Genomic DNA, 16,291 nt, shown 5'->3' on the forward strand with positions numbered 1-16,291 from the left:
ATGTGGTGCTGTGGCTTAGTTGGTAAAAGTGCCTGTCTCGTTAACAGGAGATACTGGGTTCAAATCCCAACAGTGCTTGTAGAGCTTCAGAGCTATCTATGACTTAGCATGAGGAAACTGGTAGTTAGCAGGGTTCTACTGAATGCTTTACATTGTTGGTCTTCATCAAATGATGGACCTTTAAATGAGCATCATGGTTATTGTGAGTCTGTTCTTTGGTCAGACTTCATTAAAATGTTTTTTAGAAGTCACAGTTAGTTTTGGGAGAGTCTCTGGACCTTGTTTCCTAAAGTGGATCCAGTTCCTGCTCTTTATTCTTCCATCAGTTCTATGAACTATGTGGCGCTGTGGCTTAGTTGGTCAAAGTGCCTGTCTAGTACACAGGAGATCCTGGGTTCAAATCCCAGCAGTGCCTGTGGGCCTTCAAAGCTAACTATGACTTAGCATATAAAACAGCTTATTATAAGCTTCCTACTAAGCCTTGTAAAAACACAGTAAATGACTTGGTGTGTAATAAGTACACACCATCGCAATCTGCAGCTGAGGCAACAGCTGCTATCTGCATTCCACCAGCACCAACACTGGTGTCGACGCCTGTATCTGAGACGACTCCTGCTGTTTACTTTTGTACTGTCTTTTTTAATAAAGAGCTTGGTTTAACTAAACAATATGAATTGTCAACTGCATTACACATTACACTCCATCGTTGTGTTTACTTTTGACTAACCGCGGCGTGACACTTTGTAGTCACCTGAAACCGACGTCACGTTAGTGGTGAACGGGCCGACTCCGCCCACTTCCAGGTCACGGTTTGGGTGGAAGAGGTCGTGGTACTGGTGCCGTGCCGTGCCGTGTAGTGTCGCGCTATATCGAACCGAGTAGAGTAGGGCTAGCTCGGCGGTGGAAAAGGGGCATAAGGTTACACAGGCAGTAAGCCCCCACGCCACATCACGGCAGTACCCATGTGAAGGCTTTTTTTTTTTTTTCCACATCTATTAATGGTGTCAGAATAGAATGATATTGAACCACAGACACAATAAACACACACTACACTTCAGGTTGAGCACAGGAATGCTGCATGGTATCCATGGGCAGAGCCTTTTCGATGTCGTCTGAAATGAGAGTTTCAGAGAGAAGAGTATTGATGACTGTTGAAATGTCTGCAGTTCTGGGTCCAGCTCATGTTGTTAGCAGGTTTGTTGATCTATATCTGATCTCACTGTTTCTGTTTGAAATGTATTAGTTTCCTTTCCAGCTGAGAGACTTGACAGCTTTCTGAAAGAACAGGAGTTTTTATGAATATTATTAAACTGGATTGAATTGGATTATAATTTAATCAAATTTGACTTGATTTTAATTTGTTTATTTTTTCTTTAAAGAGGACTTTTGTTGTGAATTTGCAGTCCAGTCTCACCAGAAAATGAGTTATAGTAATGTCCACTTGTCGTAGTCGTGGTGATGGGTTGACAGATCTACAAGGTTTGAACTTTTAATATAAAAGGGTTGAGATTCCCATCATGGTATGTGAATGTCACAAGTTACAATATTTATGTAGAGAAATCAAGAGAATCAAAAACATCTAAAAATCCACTCTGCCACATAATCTGGGTTGGTTCAAACTATCAGAACTAGGAGGGTATAGTTCAGAAACCTTAGAATTATCTCCAGATTTCAGCCACGTGTAGCGATATTGGGCATTTATATATGTATCAAATATAAGAATTTATCAGACGTTCTCACAGTCTCAATAAACCTTAAACCTCGAATGTAGGGGCACCACCTTCGAATGAAGGAAAACACAAAATCTTATGATCCTGGTATGTTAAATTAATGTTTCAATTAAAAATCAGTCTCATATCTCGCTACTTTCATGAAAGTTCTCGTTTGGTTGGACAAACATTACGTAAAGAAAGCATACGACACAATCTGTGATTATAACACATATATAGATATATGAACTATTTATTAAAATGATATGATCAAAGACATGAACCTTAAACAAACAGGAGATGCATTGAATATGGGTGATTATATAAAACACTTTTATAAAATAAAATTATGGGAATGGAGGGATACTGGATTTATTCAAATAGTTTAGGTTGGCTTACTATTTGAAGCTAAAGACTGACATCTTGGATTAATTTATCATTCTAATAAGTCTCGAAACATCCATCAAACCCACTTTAAGGTGAAAAACGGGTCGGCCTTAGGTTACTGAAGTTCTGTTTAGTCAGCTCGGAACACGGCAGGTGGTGGCCACGCGGGGTCCGCTCTCAGGGCCTTCCTTGGTTGGGGCGGACTTCAGCGGACTTCTCAGCAGCTGCCTGGACGGGAACGCTGGTGTTGACTTCACTGTGCAGGATGATTAAACTCGTCCGAGTGTCAGAGTTGGTCTGTTGCTGATTCCTCTGATGAAGTGAACTTAAGTTCACAGAAGATTAATAAAAGGTTGCTTGGAGTTGGCTTTCTTGGTAGGAAAAACTGTGATGGCATGCAACAGCGGAGGTTAGAACGTGCGACGTAAAAAGGACATGGATGACGATGGACGAACAAAACACAGAAAGCGTGTATCTTCAGACTACTTCATTCTGCTTCTTTGTTCGGGTCTTTCTTTCTCGTCTTTCCTTGGGTCCTTCTGCCATCTTCTTCCTCCCTCCTGTCGTCTTCTGCACAGCTCATCCTCTCATCTTTCCGCTCTCTTCAAATCTCTCCAAATCTCTCCAAATCTGAAAAAACTGAACAACTGAAGAACAAATCAACTCTTAACTGAGTCTGGATTCGCGGGGTCCGTGGTTTGACTCGCGGAGGCGGAGCATAACGTAAGCTTACACTGCTCCTTCAGCCAATGATATGCCTGAACTGTGGTGACGTCTTCCTGGGTGTCTCTGTGTAAGGCGATCTGCTCAGCATTTATGTGGGGATTTCTGGATAAACAAAGAAACTCTATTTCTCCATTACTCCCGTCTCATAGAACATTTGTCTCGGTGATTCTGAAAACACCACAACTTGTTAAGATATGCAGATTAAAGATATAACAGACTTGTGATATAAAGACATCAAATAACACATGATACAGATGATTATGAGTCTCAAAATTCAGATGAATATCTGTAAAGTCATGACATATGAATAGCGAATGACACAATGTTAATTTTCTGTGTTAACAATGGAGATACCAAACAATAACAAATAGATACCGAAGGGACATCGTTAGAAGTTGTATTGTTGCATATATCTTGTCCATTTTATTGGGTCTGTGGGGATTTAAATGTTCAACACTACAGACCACTAGGGGGAAATGTGGTTCCATAGGCGGGTTGGTCATTTTCCAACAAGATCAGTTCTCCGTCAATATTTAAGCCAGAATCGTACAAATTGTCTCTATATGCGTCTTGTGATCAAGCTGGAAACCTGAAAAACTTGAATAAGGTTATCAAACACATTCAATACAGTTTTAAGATTCGACTAAAAGTGGGTATTTAGTAAAGTCTTTTCAGTTCGTGTTAAGCCATCTGGTTCCTTATCTGGGAAAATGGGGTTAGAGTGTCAACTTCGATTTATTGGTCCAGATAAGACACTTTTCCAAAAGAAAGGTTCTTTGTTCATTTGAGCTTATTCCAATTTATGGCAAGTGTCTGTTGCTAGTTCCACTCCCCAAAAGCTTTCAAAGGGCCGAAGGTCGTTGTAACTTAGGCAGTTTTCTGTCTCTCTCTCCTTTGTGGAAAAAATGAAGATCTGGTTTTTATCCAGATCCATCCCCCCACAGGAATGTTGGTATCTTCAGAGGCTGCAAGGCTTCTTAATCCAACACGGCACTGTGACTGCTACACACGTCTCATTTAAAAATATAAAATCAGGCTGAATATAAATGATAAAACCATCTAAAATAAAAGTGCTGTTGGAAAGAGCTTTTTTACAGTACAAAGAGTGAATTTAACTGAAAAAATGACAAAGCTGAAGTTAAGGCTGAGTTATACTTCTTTTAACTGCCCTTGCGCTTGCGTCTTTCTCTTGCGTTAATGGCTCGAGACGTTTATGCTTCACTTTGCTTTGCCGGCGGTTGCGTGTGCTGCGTGGCAATTCACCGCCAGGACAGTAGGTGGAGTAGCGGGTTTTTTCAATGAAAAGCTTACTACAATAAAAGGAAATTCACCGCCAGGACCTCTTCGGCAAGTCTCTCTTCGAGTGGATTCTATGGGATTCATGCTTTTTCTTCTTTTTCTTCGCTTTCTACCTTGGCGTTTGAAAACAGCGGTATTTTATTAGGGGATGAAACCGGAAGATCAACACGCCGCCGGATGTGATGTAAATAGTGGCTTGTTTTTTTTGTTTTTTTAATTGAACGTTTATTACAGATAGTATTTTCATAGAATGAATAACTGTATATCTGTACATGTGCAGATAGGGCTGGGAGATAAAACGATAACGATAGCTATCGATGAATAACTTTTCCTCGATAGAGATATGAAACATGGTCATATACTTTTCCATAGATTCCATTCGTCCATCTTTTGACAGACAACACGAACAGCCAATGAGAACGAGAGTTGCGCCGCGCTGAACCAATCACGTGGCTGGAATAGGGCCATGCTAGCAGCTAGCCGGCTGGACTAGATAGTGGCTTGTGCTCGCGTCCAGAGTGGCTACTCTATAGCTCTGCTCGGGTCTTGCGTCTTGCGTAAAGTTTAGAAAATTGAGGTGACACACGCAAACACGCAAGGGGGGGCTTGCAACCGCGCAAGGGCTTGCGTCGCGTCTTGCGTTGCGTCTTGCGTTACCGACTATAAACCAGGCTTAAGTTTACAGGGAGAATTCAGAGCCCAGATTTGGGATAAAATAAGAGAAGAAGCTGAAGCATCTTTAGGTTTTAAGTAGAGTTGAGTTCAAGTGTCAGCAGCTCAAACCAAACTCCATTCAAATTTTGTATAATTTAATGTTTCCTCACTTTTCAGCTTGAACATTTCACCTCATACTGTGTGTGTGTGTTTCTCTGTGTGTGTGTTTGTGTGTGTGCAGCTGGGTTTCTTTAGGTGAACTTGATGCCCCACTGATGATGATGATGATGATGATGATGATGATGATGATGAAGAGCAGCAGCTGGCTGAGGAGACTCAAATGACTGAATAACACAAAGTGACAGGAGGATAACTGATTTTTTTTTTTTTGCTTGAAATAGCTAAATTATAAATAAACATCTGCAATGAGTGAAGAAGGAAGGAAAAAAGAGCAAGGGATAGAAAGATGGATTAAAGGAGGGGGAAGGATGGAGAGAGGATAAGTGGAAGGAAGGAAGAATCCACTGAAAGAAGGGAAGAAGGAAGGATTTGTTGTTTCGATGTTGTTAACGTTTGTTTGCTTTATCAGAAAAAACTTGGATTGTGATTTGATTATTAATTGTTATTCTTATTGATTATTGGACAGCTTTAGGAAACTTGTGCACTGCAACATGTTGTTTGACGATGACTTTAACATATTAAACATTTTGATGTCTAACTCTGAACAGCTGTTGTCTCAACTAACACAGATGTTCTTGGAACCACATCTGCATCCGAGTGTGATGGCAGACTTTTTCTCACCGTCAGTTCATATCAGTCAGTTATCTCTCTGTTGACACTCATTATCAGACTGATGAACATTAGTGCCAAAATACTGCAATAAGAGGAGTAATGTTGGTGAGAACATCAGTATAAATGTATGTGAGGAGTTGTAGTTACTGACAGTGACCACTGGAGGGCAGTGATGCTCCTCAGCCTCCGAGCAGAGGACGTTATTTACCGCCACATTTCGGGGACTATAGTGCTCTTGTATTCTCCGCATATGTTCTTAGGCGGGCGGCATCCCACGTTGTAACCATCCACATCCCGTAAAATAACATCTCCATGAACTGCATATACAATTGCAAAAACGAGTCCTCAAGGTGTATTTAAAGGGATAATCCAGAGTAAAATGCACTTTAGATCAATTTACGGGATGTTGGGAGTACATACGTTGAGTTGACATCAAAATCATGTCATTCGGATGTGTTTTGAGAATTTCGATTTGACCGTTTTTAGCCAAAAGTCATTAGCCTGGAAGTCAGAGGGGCATATGATGTCACCGCTACAAAACGCTATTTTTATACCTCTTCTACAGCTCCAAACAACATAACACTTACGTGGTAGTGAGTAGAGGGTCCCTAAAGCCAAACCGAAGTGTCCCGAGGTCTTCATGTGGTCGGAAATAGAGTCCAGAATTAATTTAATCAAGCCAGTACCTTTCCGGAAATGTTGCTGCTGCAGCTGCCGCAAAAGACCGTGGTGAAGTTGGTTTGATATTGGATATTCGACAGATATTCACAATAAGGAAATATGGTGTCTTTTTTTTCAAACCAATATCAAACCAACTTCACCACGGTACACCACAATACTTTATCAGAGCATTTTATATCCATCTTAAACAATGTTTAGACTTTACAAAATCATACTGTAACTTCAGTTATTCTGTAACTTTCCTCTATTTACTGTTACATGAATCTAGCTGCTGAATTCCAGCTCAAACTAACCTATGAGGCAGATTAGCTTTAAACCTCTCAGCATCCCATCATGTAATGATGTGATGTGTGCTAATCAGATCAACTCCCAGCTATAACGTGAACTAATGAAGATGAATTAGCTGCTTTCTTTTGGGCCTCCTCTCACATTGAAACTAAACTTCACTCTGTTAGTTTCTTCATCTTTTTTACTCTTATTTTCTAATGAACATTCACAATATTTTCCTTTAACCTTCCTCTTGTGTTAGCTTTCTGTTACCACCTCTTATGTTCATGGGCCGGTTTTGACTCATGTCTTAAATCAGCTGTAAAATACAGTAAAAACAATTATCCATCATCCAATTTGATTCTCATCTCTTGGTTCCCTTGTTAGGCTTCCTTATCCATGAAAATGTTGGTTTTAATATTATTGGTGTGGGCCTCTCAGTCTTTTTTATTCATCCCTCGATTTCAATTTAAAAAAATGATAAAATGAAGCTCAAGAGAATTATATAAATAATTAAAAGGTTGTTGTGTTACCTGACTATTACTGAGGGGTATTAGAACACATCTGTAAAATACATTTGCTTTATTGATTTTTTAATTTTAATATTATTAACTATAATAACATCTATGGTGTTATATATGCTGTTATATATATTTACTTCTAGAAAAAGGCTCAAAAAGTATTTTTTCAGCAATAGAACTTTAATAGAAACATGAGACAACAGTGGTGGTGTCTGTAAAAGCAAACTTTGAGGAAAGTGTCAGAGGAGCCCTGTCCTCAGCTCAGCTTTATTTTTCTTCACTGTGCCCACCATGGTAAGTCTCCTCCTGAGAAGTTCTTGTCTGAGGCCACAGCTGGTAAAGAAATAGTCCCAAGTGATATTGTGAGCCTGAAGTCCAGCAGTCATATGGAGGACCACGCGTTCTCCTTGGTTTCCCTCAGGGATCCACTCGCAGCTTTGCCTGTGTAAATCTGTAGATTCCAGGCGTAGCTGGTTGTTGCATCACAGGCTGCCTAGATTTTTGTGCCGTACTTCCCTGGCTTACTGGGTTTGTGTTGCCAGAAAGGGCATCTTCCTCTGAAAGGGAGAAGACGTTCATCCGCTGTGACCTTCTGCCCCGGGTTGAACATCAGTGGAAGTAGCTGCACCCATCTGCCCCAGACATCCCTGATGGGAGCAGGCCTGTCAGATCTCGCTCTGGGACTCTTGATATCATTTGAAAGGTCTGAAGTGATGTCGTTGCTCGGAAAATATTTCTGCATGTCGAAGCTTCCCAGAGACGATCAGTGGCCTCATTGCAGGATCTGTACACTCCAGCAAAAAGAAGAAGAACACCAATATAAGCATCCAGGTATTCCTCATTAATGTCTTTCCACATGCTGCCATGGACCTTTTTCCTTAAAGGTTTGTCACAGCAACGATGACTCTTTTTAGTGTCAATGGCATAAACAGCTCCAAACATGTGCTGATGTCACTGGTTCTGGTCACAGCACACCTTGTGATTCCAGGGGTCATTCTGACGGCGTCTGCAGCCGCTGCCCTGCCGTCATGTACATCAGGAGCTCCTGAGCTCCAGCAGATCTGACCATGTTTGGACTTTCAGCGGGAGCAGCTTCAGCACCGGTGACCTCCTCATCAGACTCATCAGATGAGGGACTTCTGGATGATATTCCACTTTGTCTTCCTCCTCAGAAACCTGCTCATCCGTATCTCCAGCTCCACGCTGCTCTGTGTGCTCTCTCTCATTTTCACCCAAAATATTATCCAGAACTTCTCCCACTGTAAATCTTCGTTTCATCTCTGCGTGCTGCACATTGGAGATGTGCCCTCTGCAGGTCACCAGCTCTATACTGAACCGACCTCCCATGTGTGGACATGCCCGTCTTTGCTTGTTCTGTTTGTGTGCAGGTACACTGGATAACAAGGCAAAGTGAGAATCCCCTGAAGCTCACATGATGAGGAGAGGAGCTGCTGTCAGTGTGTTGCTGACACTGCACTTATGATGTCAGCTGTGGCTCCAATTATTGCTTTATCATCTTATTTTTGTAACCGACCTTAACAACACAAAGGTCATAATTTCAACCTGATCTTTTTATAATTTAGTTTTATTTAGTTGTTCCTGACAATAGATAAATCAAGATAAATCCACTCCAGTTTACTGTAAATATGACAAACTGTGGTACTCATGTCTCATCCCATCATCACCATGACAACACCACTGTTGGAGCTGATGCATGAACACAGGAGAGAGGACTTAACAGTTTATTAGTATCAGTTTTACACACAGACAGCTGCATCCAGGATGACTCTGATTGCTGTGCAGACCAGAGAGATGTCACCTTGATGTGTTCACAGTTTGTCACATGATGACAGATGTTTTTAGCCTACCTGCACACATCTGGTGCATCTGGAGCAGCACTAAAGCTCCAGAGCTCCTGCACAGAACAAATCCCAGTTTAAAGCCTGATTTTTGGTATATTTTAGGCTGATTATCAGCGAACAGACCTATTCTGTTCCATCACTGTGAGCCTTACCGACATTAGGACTGAGTTCTGCCTACATGGATGGGACAGTAACGGGACACAACAAAATAACTAAAGAGAGAAGAAGAGACTGAGCAGGAAGAGCCAGTAACTAATGACATGATGAAAGGGAACTGTGCACACAGCAGATTCAGAGCAGGAGGTCAGTCCTCACCCATCACCGTGTTTAACTGTTTGAAGCTGTCGGCTGCAGGAAGGATTCTGGGCAAATGTGATGACAGAAATGTGAGCACTTCCCTTGGAAAAGCGAATGTGTTTGGCACGACACAGTATTCAGATCAGCATAATTTACATAACATGCCCAAAAAACCTTGAAGATGTAAATATTTCTTATTGTGAAACAAATGAGAAATAATACCGAAAAAGAAAACTTGTGAATACAGAGCTATTCACCCCTTCAGCTCCTCAAATTCAGGACTTTTAAAGCCACCTTTTATTATTACGGCTAATTATTCATCATTCACCATTACAGATATGTGTGGCACTTTACAGACGCCTTGTCCTCCCACAGCAGGCCAGAATTACAGGTAATAAATGAAATTCTGCTTCCTCCAAAGATAACACAGAAATAAATGCGACCTATGAACGCTGACCGTTTTTAGTTTATCTAACTGTGGGATTTAGTCACACCCATTCCTGGAAGTTTCCATGATGGGCTCAGTTTTATGAAGTCACTTGTGAGCTGCTCAGAATAGATTAATTATTGACACCTCAGGCTATCAGATGTCGCTGCTGAGTGATGTTTTTTTGCTCGTTGTGGCCTGTAAAGTATATCTGCCTGCAGAGACAAGCAGCTGTGCTTCTGAATGTTTGTCTTTTTTTGTTATATCCACCCTTTAAAAATGTATTAAAAACAAAATACAAGTGAAACAGTTCAGTAGCTTTTATTGGATAAAGGCCATCACTTGTTTCTGTGTTATTATAACATGAATCTCCTCTGGGAGGGGAGGCGGATGTCCTGATGGACTCCTGAACATGTACTGTCTGAGCTTCTGCCCTCAGAGGGCCCAGATTTTCATTATTTCTGCTCTTTATCCACCATCTGAACCACCAAACACATTAAAACCAAACAGAAAATTACAATAAAGTTTTGTTCCCTTTAGCTGTGGAAAACAGCTTTTGTGAATCATTTCTAAACAGCTTCCCCACATGACTGATCACATGATCAATCAGCTGTTTGACACAATAAGCATGACCAACACTGATATAAAAGAAGAATCCCAGCAGTTTAAAAGGGTTCTTGCAGATCTCTCTCCATGTTTCTCGGGTTTTTCTTGTGTTTTCTTCCTTCGGGTTTAGTTTCCAGTGAGCCACCAATACTCTGTTTATCTGGATAGTAGCCTGTAGCGCCACCTGCTGACCACAGCACGCACACTACTTTACTCAGCCCAAAGCAGCTGATGGAAACACAGTTAGATCCCAGGGGGCTAAGGAACATGCTGAACCGCATCAACAGCTTCAGACTTTCTCAGCTCATCCTGCAGGCATCACTGTGGAGACACTTCTGAGTCTTTGAAGGGAACATTTCAGAATAAAAGAGCAGTAAAGTCTTTCTTTACAGTCAGCAGCATAAGAGCATAAATTATGTCCACACCACACTACATTTGGGCTGTTTGAGGCAACAGCATGAAACACCAGGTGAAATGATGAAATATTCAGAAAGACAAAGGTAAAACACACAAAGCTTGTTGTGGCTGAAGTGTTGATGATGAAGCTCTGAGGCTCACTGTGCTGCTGTTTCATGTTTAAAACCTGCTTCTGCTGGTAGGAAGAGAGAAATACACCTTTAGTTTGAAGGTTTGACACAAGACAAAAGGAGCAGTGAAACACACTTAAAGCTCTGGGGAAACTTTCCACCCAGTGTGCTAAAAACACCTTTGTCTTAGACTTAAAATGACATCTTTGTTTATTCTACTGAGATCAAAACTGGTCATCAGCATGAAAATCAGAGCAAAATATAGACTGAGATTAGAGACTGACACAAAGCCAACACTGGATCCAGTTTATCCCATCCTCTCCTCCCTGACTGCCAGTATGGTGGTCTGTTCTCACAGAGTTCATGTCACTGTGGATCCTGAGCTGATGAACATCAGAGCACAAATGAACACACCTGTTCTGATGCAAAGACCGCCCTGCAGAAAGCAGAGAACTGTTCAGGAGTGAAATGAGTGGAATTTATGTGCAGATGAATGATTTGTGTTTCCTCTGCAGATGAAGGTAGAAAGTGTGTGTGAGCTGATGAGAGTTCAGCAGCATGGATCAGTGTGAGGACACTAAAACCTCTCTGTGTGGGGAACAGGAGAGCCCGAGCAAAGCTCAGAGGTGAGAGGACCATCTCTAACTGTCCGTGACTCTTCTCCATGTCAGAGCTCAGCACTCACATCACCAAACCACCTTTATTCACAGGAAAAACAATTTAAGACCAGAACAGCAACAGACTTCTCATGATGCTGGACATGGACCTAAAGAATGCAGATTACATGTGCTAAGAGCTGCATGTGGTATGAATAATATGTACATAGGCGTAAGGCCTGAGTAAGACACATAAGCAGTGCAGAAGGATGCAGTAAAGTGACAGCATGATGGTTAAGTTAAAGTGACGGTGCAGAATTCAGCAGCAGCATATAAAAAATGAAGCCATTTTAAAAGCACAGTCCACACCCAGTTCAAAATATACAACAGATTGCTGTATGTGTGTATTGAATATCATGTGCGATTACAATGCAAACCTGTTCATCTGCACCTGTATTTGATCCGTTACAGCATTACAGTTTCACAGAAATATTCCTTCTCTGTTCATAATGTCACATGTGTGAGCGTGCTGTGACTGTGTTCCTGAGAGGAAGTCACACACCACAGAAACCAAGAGAAACAGCTTTAACAGTCTGTTTGTCAGTGTGTTTAAGTACAACTTAAGTTTAACTATATTCTCCAAGTAGTATTTGTAAAAGAAGTAAACTAATATTAAGTAACAAGTTATGTGCTTGTAAATGTGTAATCTCGGTCATTCTGGGGACTAAACTGTACGGGGTCCATCATTTAATCTATTAAAATATTTCTTCAGGCCTCCTTCTGTGTATGAGCAGTAAACTTTAAAGACACAGCAAGTGAATCTATAATGACTTTGAATTGACTGTTTCTCAACCTCTTTTTAGTTTATGAAAGTAAACTTTGAATATAATATCAGACTTTATTCAGTAACTTCAGTACAAGACATGTTGACCGATCTGTTTGAGGGAAGTTACTTAATATCACTAAAGTTTCCTGAACTTATCAGGAAAAGCTCCGTTTTCTTGGTATAATTTTATAGAATAATTTTGATAAATTCATATGCTGGAAGTAAACACTTGCTTTTAATACTAACTCTGCTCTTGAACTTTCTGTTGTATGGATTCGCAACGCCTCTGGGTGTGTCTTTAGAGTGGAGAACGAAACTAAACTTCCCTTTTTGTGACGCAGATTATTTGCTCCGTGAAATTCTCTGTCTGAAGGTAATAAAAGCTCTTCTTAATGTTTGATAATAATATCTGCTGTTGGCCGCTTAGTTCCAGCAGAAACAGCCATAATATACCGCGTCCTCCTTTCTGTTGATTCCCTGCTGTAACTGTAAAACTGTAGTTTACCGTGTAGTTCTAATGTCCGCCATGTTGTGTTACTGTGTGAGTACAATATGTGGAATAAGAGCAGCAGCAGACTAGACTGGTGGTCCAGGTTTAAACACGGAGTCGTTGTTACTGTACAGCTGCCATTTGTGCCTGCGTTTTTTCAGCGCGTTCAGGCGGAGATGAGTCGCTGCTCTCCCGCTGTAGGCGTCCACTATTCCGGCACGTCAAGCCGTATCCAACGCATTCAATTCATTTTCAATGAAATCCGGCCGATCGTTGTCGCCGTGCTAGCAAAGCATGCTGGGATTCCGGCACGGCGAGCGGCGGACCTGCGGCACGTCAAAAAGTTGGGCTCGGCCAAACTTTATGCAAATTTGCCACGGCAGACGGAGTGCGTTATCCAATGACAGTAGATCATGTGTCTGTGTCGCAGCAGGAGCAACAGCACAGCAGCTCTCCTCGCTCACAGATCCACAGCCATGGTGAAATACGAAATAATGTTCCATTGCTGACGATTTATACACATTCATTTCCCTCCAAAACTCAAATTTTTAGAGGGAGAAACTTCGGTTGGTTAAAATCACAAGTTATTTACTTTCCCCCGGAGCCATTCTACACACCCCACACACCCACTGTAGAAGCAACACGGCGACAACTAGGCATCCAATCCGGCGAGTTACGTTGACGTGCCGGAATAGTGGACGCCCAGCCTCTGACGGTAGGCGTCCACTATTCCGGCACGTCAAGCCGTATCCAACGCATTCAATTCATTTTCAATGAAATCCGGCCGATCGTTGTCGCCGTGCTCGCAAAGCATGCTGGGATTCCGGCACGGCGAGCGGCGGACCTGCGGCACGTCAAAAAGTTGGGCTCGGCCAAACTTTATGCAAATTTGCCACGGCAGACGGAGTGCGTCAGGCTAGGCGTCCACTATTCCGGCACGTCAACGTAACTCGCCGGATTGGATGCCTAGTTGTCGCCGTGTTGCTACTACAGTGGGTGTGTGGGGCGTGTAGAATGGCTCCGGGGGAAAGTAAATAACTTGTGATTTTAACCAACCGAAGTTTCTCCCTCTAAAAATTTGAGTTTTGGAGGGAAATGAATGTGTATAAATCGTCAGCAATGGAACATTATTTCATATTGTACCATGGATCCGGATCTGTGAGCGAGGAGAGCTGCTGTGCTGCTGCTCCTGCTGCGACACAGGAGATCACATGATCTACTGTCATTGGATAACGCACTCCGTCTGCCGTGGCAAATTTGCGTAAAGTTTGGCCGAGCCCAACTTTTTGACGTGCCGCAGGTCCGCCGCTCGCCGTGCCGGAATCCCAGCATGCTTTGCGAGCACGGCGACAACGATCGGCCGGATTTCATTGAAAATGAACTGAATGCGTTGGATACGGCTTGACGTGCCGGAATAGTGGACGCCTTAGGCTAGGCGTCCACTATTCCGGCACGTCAACGTAACTCGCCGGATTGGATGCCTAGTTGTCGCCGTGTTGCTACTACAGTGGGTGTGTGGGGCGTGTAGAATGGCTCCGGGGGAAAGTAAATAACTTGTGATTTTAACCAACCGAAGTTTCTCCCTCTAAAAATTGGAGTTTTGGAGGGAAATTAATGTGTATAAATCGTCAGCAATGGAACATTATTTCGTATTTCACCATGGCTGTGGATCTGCGAGCGAGGAGAGCTGCTGTGCTGCTGCTGCTGCTGCGACACGGGAGAACACATGATCTACTGTCATTGGATAACGCACTCCGTGTGCCGTGGCAAATTTGCGTAAAGTTTGGCCGAGCCCAACTTTTTGACGTGCCGCAGGTCCGCCGCTCGCCGTGCCGGAATCCCAGCATGCTTTGCGAGCACGGCGACAACGATCGGCCGGATTTCATTGAAAATGAACTGAATGCGTTGGATACGGCTTGACGTGCCGGAATAGTGGACGCCTACCGTTATCCAATGACAGTAGTTCATGTGTTCTCCTGTGTCGCAGCAGCAGCAGCTCAATAGCAGCTCTCCTCGCTCGCAGATCCGGATCCATGGTACAATATGAAATAATGTTCCATTGCTGACGATTTATACACATTCATTTCCCTCCAAAACTCAAATTTTTAGAGGGAGAAACTTCGGTTGGTTAAAATCACAAGTTATTTACTTTCCCCCGGAGCCATTTCACACGCCCCTCTGTACACACCCACTGTAGTAGCAACACGGCGACAACTAGGCATCCAATCCGGCGAGTTACGTTGACGTGCCGGAATAGTGGACGCCCAGCCTCTGAATGCGGCCTGAGCTGTACGGCACTTCCGGTGGCAACCGGAACTGCCACAGCTTTGCAGAAGCATTTTAAAGTAAATAACAAAAATGGAAGATAGATCATGTAACATATTAGTGATAATGGTGTAATTAAACCAAATGTTACAATAAATATGTTTTTATTAACAATGTTTCAATGTATTGAAAACGCATGAAATCATAAATATGATCATTTATAGATTATCTGACAGATTCTACAAAACAAGGGACTGTTACATGCATGCATTTCATTCATAACAATATTATTTCTGAACATTTTCTCTGCTTTGACTCTCTGGTGACAACAGGACGGTTGCCTGGAACCTGTGAGCTGTTTGTTTCTGCTCTGTAATGTTTGGGGAACATGTTCACTTCTTATTTCAGGACAAACTTTGATCACTTTTGAGTTTTAAGACAAATCTGCATGATTCTCAGATTATTGATGAACTGGAATCAAAGAACACGATGATCTGCTGATGATGTTTGTTTTCTACATGAAGAACTGATCTTCATAGAGTCAAAGTGTCAGCTCCTCCATTACAGTCAGACACAGCAGCTTCCTGCTGCTTCCTGTGTCCCCTTTCAGAATAAAATAACAGTTAAAATGTGTCTGACTGTAGTCAGTTATGAAGCTGTGTGCAGCTCTGATGGAACATATAATCCACTAATATTGTCTCATTATGAAATGAAGTAGATTCAGGTGTTCTGTCTACTTTATGGATCAGTTTGTGATGTTTTATTCAGCTTTTTCCTTCCCTTTATATGTCAGTAACAATTCTTCATCTTTGTTTCTTTTGGTTTGTTGAATTCAACTAAAAGTTAAAATGTTTCATTAAAGTTGTTATCAGGGACATTTTATTTGTACTTTTAAACATAAGATGGAACCTACAGACAAAGATGGAACCTTCCCAGGGTAGAAGGTTCTTTTATTAACAGCATATCAGTCAGTTTCTGGTTCAGACGTTAAATCAGTTGATCTCCGTCCTGTCATTGTTTCCTTTTCATGAGGAGATAATGAAGGAAGCATTGAGAGGCTTCAACCAGCTCTTATCATGGCTGCTGCTGATATTTGCAGGTTATTTACTCACTTAGGAACCTTCCTAAGCAGAAAAGAGCAGCGGGAACGGATCAAACTGAGGTGTTCCTGCTTCATTTGAGAGCTTTTTGTTTGGTTGTAACTTTTTCTGGACAGGAGAACACTTTGGGCAGCTTCTGTCCTTTTTATAAGTTCTGTATGTTGACCTTGAATTTTCCTGGATTTGTTGCTACATACAGCTGTATTTGATCCTTTCTGTCAGCATTAAATGGTGTTTCTTACAGCTTATGCAGTGACGT

At 42.0% G+C, this 16,291-nt stretch overlaps 1 protein-coding gene and 1 non-coding gene across 4 annotated transcripts in view; both read left to right on the forward strand.

Annotated features, from left to right (window-relative positions):
* The first annotated feature begins 341 nt into the window (after positions 1–341).
* trnat-agu (transfer RNA threonine (anticodon AGU)) lies at positions 342–415 on the forward strand. The gene has a single exon. It is a non-coding gene; the product is annotated as a tRNA-Thr (tRNA).
* Positions 416–12,475: 12,060 nt separating this feature from the next.
* LOC142391919 (NLR family CARD domain-containing protein 3-like) overlaps positions 12,476–16,291 on the forward strand; it is a 35,997-nt gene continuing 32,181 nt past the window's right edge. For all 3 annotated transcript variants that reach the window (XM_075478097.1, XM_075478100.1, XM_075478101.1), the window contains exon 1: positions 12,476–12,550. The gene's annotated coding sequence lies outside the window, so the exon portion shown is untranslated. The remainder of the gene's footprint in view (positions 12,551–16,291) is intronic.

The sequence above is a fragment of the Odontesthes bonariensis genome, chromosome 11 (assembly GCF_027942865.1).
Source record: "Odontesthes bonariensis isolate fOdoBon6 chromosome 11, fOdoBon6.hap1, whole genome shotgun sequence".
In the NCBI taxonomy this organism is placed as follows: domain Eukaryota; kingdom Metazoa; phylum Chordata; class Actinopteri; order Atheriniformes; family Atherinopsidae; genus Odontesthes; species Odontesthes bonariensis.